The sequence below is a fragment of the Akebia trifoliata genome, chromosome 8 (assembly GCF_017979445.1).
Source record: "Akebia trifoliata isolate Shusen 1 chromosome 8, ASM1797944v1, whole genome shotgun sequence".
NCBI lineage: Eukaryota > Viridiplantae > Streptophyta > Magnoliopsida > Ranunculales > Lardizabalaceae > Akebia > Akebia trifoliata.
Window position 1 is genome coordinate 41,321,080 of NC_141382.1, and position 6,292 is coordinate 41,327,371.

The window sequence follows — 6,292 nt, forward strand, 5'->3', positions numbered from 1 at the left end:
TTCAACGAATCAAGTGGACTTCATCAACGTCTCATCAATATGCAATTGACATTTAGCCTACGGGGGATCTTGTAACTAAAGAATCAACCCAATTTCAATTATTTTCATAGTACTAGAGTCATTGATCTTTTGATCAATCTCTTGTATATTGGTGTCCATCGGCAGGTACTGTCGAGATGTTGCCCGCCCCCGATCTTTCACTTTTCTGTTTTGTTCTACCAAACATTCCCAATATAGAAAATATTTACTGATATATTTTAAATATATCAATCTCAATCATAATCTTCCATTTGTGAGGAGATGCATTGGCAATGATTCAGTGTATCTTATGTACATTCGTACAATACATGTTATTCTCTAACATTTACGAGGTGTTTTGGGAAAACAACTCTTTTAGGCATTTTGGTAATTATATTAGATGTTTAAAAAAATTATTAACTTGATATCTCAAAGATATTATCTAAGGTATTTTATTCATTTTTAATATCATTTGAGAATGTTGTACAATTTAAGTTTTGTAACTTTTCGCAAATACAAGAAGAAAATAAGTACTAGTATTGATAACTTCTCACTTTTATCCCTTTTTAGCTTATAAATTTTGGTGAAAAATTCTTCCCAAGACTAATCACAAACACTAATTTGAACCTCAAAATTGCTCTTATGGATAGGGGTGTAAAAAAAGCCCGACCTGGCCCAAAAAATAAGCGCGACCTAAAGTGGTTATGAACTGGCTTAGGCCTTAACCCCAAGTCCGAAGCTTAGCTCGAATTAGCCCGGTCTGAATCGATCTTCACCTACTATTTCAATATTTTGATTTTTGTTTAATTATTAAAAAATTTAGAAATGTAAAGAAATGATTATCGAAGAATCGATTTTTCTTTTAATTAAATAAAGATGTTTTTTTATTTTTTTATTTTTGATTATTTATTTGATTTTTAAATCTGAGACATAATGTAATTAGAATATTTTATTATGATTTATTTACATCATGTAAAGATATTTTTTATTTATTTTAGTTAAAAGCTTGAACTAAAGCCCAAGCACGAAATTCGAACCGAAGCCCAAAACTTGAAATTGAATGGGTATTTGGACGGGCTCAGACTTTGGGATAATGTTCTAGCCCGGCCCGACACTATTTAAGTCTGAATCCAAAAAGGCCTGTCCCAGACCAATTTACACCACTACTGCTGGATCAAATGTGCAGGAACCATTCTCCAAGAACGTACTAAAATAATACATATTTGTTTATCAAAGGTTATGTTGAAAGGCCTTCCAACGATATCATTTCCAACAGTCTCTTGAACTCGATTCAATATCTTAAGGACAATTTATTTTTTCTTGGGATAAGATGGGTACCTTGTTAATGTAACAATTGAATATAGGGCATATAATAGGTTAGATTGACCCCAAAATCTGAGTAATTTGTAAATTGAATTTCGTAAGTTTAGATCCTAAAAGTAGATTAGAATAAATAACGGGTCGAATATGGTTTAATGCCCCTTGACCTAATGATATCGTTCATTGTAATTTCTTATCAGAAATTAATAGGTTTATACTCTCCTTAACTGTTGGGACAAGTAAGAAATCGAACCCAAGAGAAAGGAGATTGTTACCCAACTAAGCAAAATGAAATTAATTTAAGTTATAATATTAAATTCTGTTTTTGTATTTTGTGAAACAAAAGGGAAAGTAAATGTTACTGGAAAATAAATAAAAAAAGATAGAAATTATACTAAGAAATGAGAGAAGAAAGTCATTAGTGATTATAGTAACCTAGGATTAGCAAATAAAATGACATATAAGCTTTATCCTTCTTTGCACTCAACTCCAAAGCTTGGTGTGAGCTCCTTTGATTAAAAGATATAGCATGAAGTTTGCATAAGATAATAATTAGGACTCATTCACTCACTAATGTGTGAAGTCCCTAATACCAATTATCTAGATTAAGCATATTTTATCTTGATCTTATCTAAGTATAAAATATCTAAGTTAAGCCTAAGAGGTGTAGAGATTCATTTAAAGTTTTGATCCATTAGAGTTTGATAAAACCTTGAAGAGAACCCAATAATCATAAAAAACATAAACATACAATTAAAAGCTTGCTCTTAGGCTTCATTCTCTCACTAATGGAGGGAGTCTAGCCTATGATCATTGAAAGAATACAATGAGAAGTTATGAAACAAACATTTATATTCATATAGTAACCAATGTATATTATCTTATTCTTTCAAAATTATAGAAATGAAACCTATCTAAAAATAGAAAATTACAGAGAAAATGCAAAGGACGTTAGGGGGAGAAGAGATAATGGACTTAGGGCTAAGGACTCTTTTTCTAAATTCAAAATTATTTTCAATTTAAATAAATTTATAAATTTTATTATTCTATCGAAATTTCGACATCATCTCCCCTTAAAAATGAACATATGATAAAGAAAATACCTACACAATCCAACATCCATATAAAGATAAAGGATGTTTTAGTAATTAAGTAATAATGATGAATTATTTTTAGTCTTGGTAGTAAAGATGAAGGGTACTTTGGTAAAGATAGAGAGTATTTTGGGAATTCCCTTTTATTTTTTAAGGTTAAGTTTGGTTGAAAATTTGATTAAATATGAAGAATATTTTGATAAAGATGAAGGGTATTTTGGTAATTTTATTTTATTTTAAGGTTAAGTTTGGTTGGAAATTTGATTAAAAATGAAGGGTATTTTAAAAATTGGAAATTATGGAGAGTATTTTGGTAATTTCCTTTTATTTTTTAAGGTTATGTTTGGTTGAAAATTTGATTAAAGATGAAGGGTATTTTGATAATTCGCTTTTATTTTTTAAGGTTAAATTTGACTAGAAATTTGATTAAAGATGAAGGGTATTTTGGTAAAGCTGAAAGGTATTTTGTAAGATAAAAAGTATTTTGGTAATTCCTTTTATTTTTTAAGGTTAAGTTTGGTTGAAATTTTGATTAAAGATGAATGGTATTTTAGTAAAAATAAAAAGTATTTTGAAAAATGAAAGATATTTTGATAATTCCCTTTTGTTTTTTTAAGGTTAAGTTTGGTTAAAAATTTGATTACAAAATAAGGGTATTTTGGTAACTACACTTTGAACCGTTTTATGTTTTTGGCATCCCACAAAAGTCATCTGAAGAAGTTCCTTTTAGGAGTTACTTTTGGGCTTCAATTGAAATCCGCAGGAGTCAAAAAAGTCCAAACGAACGTTATTTATCTAGCTTTTTGGCTTAAAAGCAAAAAAAGTCAAAAAAAAAGCTTGCTCCTAATGCCCAAACGAACAGGGACTTAACATTTACTTATTTGACTCATTTGAGTGAAATTGGGAGATGTTGAGCCAAGAATCCCTTTTGAAATTAATTTTTTTTACATATAGGTTGGTGTGTTATAAGACATTTTGTGTGTGTTAATAGAAGCTCTTTTTATAAATCATATATATAATATAGGATATGGGGTGTTGGGAAATTGACACTATGGAAACATTGAATTCTTAAGCACCAAACATGGACCGTTGATTATATTATTTATAGGGGAGAGGGGTTGTTTTCATTGGCCCCACCACATCAGGGTATTGACGACGAGTAGACAGATCATAATGGGGTGATTGTATATAAATGGAATGAGAAAGAGAACAGATTGAACATCGGAAGCACCAATTGGAATAAGAAATGGAGTTGTTGTGCAGAGTACGATGAGAATGCACCCCTCGTCGTCGTGGATGGCACGTCTGTTACGACTATGGATTCACTCTTTATTAACAACATGAATTAGTAATTATTTAGAAAACAGCCTGGATTTATGTTCTTCTTATAGAGGATCAATTCTCCACTTTCATGAAATTTCAACATGATGTGCAGGTTGCTCTAGTGCATTATTAGAAAAAAAAAAAATTCACAAAAAAGTCAATCCCCAATTTTATTAAATTCCAGATCAACCAAGCACATGAGCCCACATTTACAAAATTACACTCGTTAAGCTTCGTGTGATTGGTCCTCCGGGATTCTATGAAATCTTGAATTGACTTTTCTATAAGCAAAAAATCTCTAATTTGCAAGAGTTTACATTCTCACACAAACTTCCTCCAAAAGCTATGGAGCAAAATCTTGAGTTAATCTAAACAACTACTACATCAACATGAGTTTGAAGAATTTTTCTCACATTAATAGAAGCCAAAATCAAGGATCCTCTTTGATGATTAAGAGAAAATAGAAGGGGTAATATCTTTAAAAAGACAAATGATTATCCATGGTGTTTGATGTGTTGTTAGTATAGTTGGTGTCGAAATATAAGATTTATATTTTTCATTAATATATTTTTGGGAAATATTAAAGAATTACTAAAATAGTAAATTAAGCATTACTAATTTACATCAACTGTTTCATTTACACTAATGTTAATGCTTACACTAGGGATGGTTTCAAAACTTGTCCGAGATTGAGATAGGTCGTCCTAGTCATCTCAGTATCATTTATGGATAAGATGAGACACCAAAATCGAGATTTGACTTCTTTTCTTTGGTTCATATATTTGGGGAAAAAACCATCTCGTTCAAGATAACGTGATGAGTTGTTTCAATCATTTTAGTATAATTCGTGAACGAGGTGAGAAGGGAATCCAAGATTTAAAATCATTTCCTTTAAATATAATATTATTTTTACTCAAATTTTTTACCTATATTAACAAAATGTTGTTTTACGAGAAGGACTAAGTATTTTGTAAAGGCAACATTATCTTTCAATCATTTCACTTTTGATGTATTTCAACGATTTGTCACAATGAATCACGAACGAAGAGTGACATACTCATAATTTTGAAGATTTATTGCAATGTTTGATCTGAGTGCTTATCTCGACACTATAATGTATGCATTTTGGAAGGATCTATCTAGCGTCAAGCTTGAAAAATTGAAATCGTAGACATTGATGAGTGAATCATTGATTTCTACGATTTCGATTTTTGGAGCTTGATGTTAGATAAATTTGAAATACACAAAATGCATTTATAATAATGGTGAATCAAACATTTGAATGGTTGACCTTGACTATTTCAATTTATCAAGCTCAACACTAGATCTATCTCTTCTGAAATGCCTAACATGCACATATTATAGTGGTGAAATAAACACTTTTTGTCGAACATTACACATAAATTATGAGTATATAATTCACTACTCATAAATACATCGAAAATTATATAAGTCTTCAAAATTATGAATATAGTGTTGTTCATTCGTCATTCACTGTCACAAATTATTGGAATAAATTACAATCACCGTTGAATAACTCTCACATATTAAAAGATAAAAGAAAGAAGTATTTTTGCCACTTAAGAACTTTTGTTAAGGTGAGTGGGCAGAAAAAGGAGAAGACTAATGATAAATCGACGCGACAAAACATACATGGTCTATACGTGGTTGACATGGCAAGGGCACAATACTGCTGATCTTTTTTCGATTGTATCCCAAAGAAAAAGATCTATGGTTCTATGCCTTTGCGATATCAGCCGTGTATGTTTTGCCACATAGATTTATCACGGCTTAAAGGAAAAAGTTTACGTTTGTTAAGATGAGTCATTAAAAAGAGAAAAAATAATTTACTAATTGGGTCATTAAGTTACATGAAGGGTGAATTAAGTAATTCTCCCAAAATTGTAATGATGTTCTCCCACCATAATCTAAACTAAAATACAAATCACCTTTAGACTTTTTTAATATAACTTTTATTGGCACACCAACTTTTACTAATGCCACACCAATTCCTATGTAAATCACAAAAGAATTGCACACAGTTGGTGTGGTGTTAGTAAACGTTGGTGAAGCAATAGTAACACTCTTTTTAAATGGTGAATCAAACATGAGCAAATATTCTTTAAAGAACTTCATTTCTCAGTGAATAATTTTTCTATAGAAATAGATTTTTCTAAAGAAGTCAGTTAAGGTGGGCCCCAGTGGTCACTGCATTAACAACATGGGTCAGCACTTTTGTTGGAATATTTTAATGACAAACCAACTCCGGATGACATGTTAGATTTGATACCCACACGAATGTAAGCCCATCCTATCCATGGTATACCTCACAAAATACAGTTGGTAATTCGGCTAATGAATTTGTAAACACCCTAATTTAAATGGTCCCCCGCTCGAAAAGACCAAAAAAATTCAATTTTTCTACCAAAATCTGTTAACGGGCCTAAAAAGTTCAAATCTTCGAAAATTGGCATTTTGATCAAATCAAAGGTCCAAACACCCTCAAATGTTTCATGGACCCATAATAAGGCTTTCTA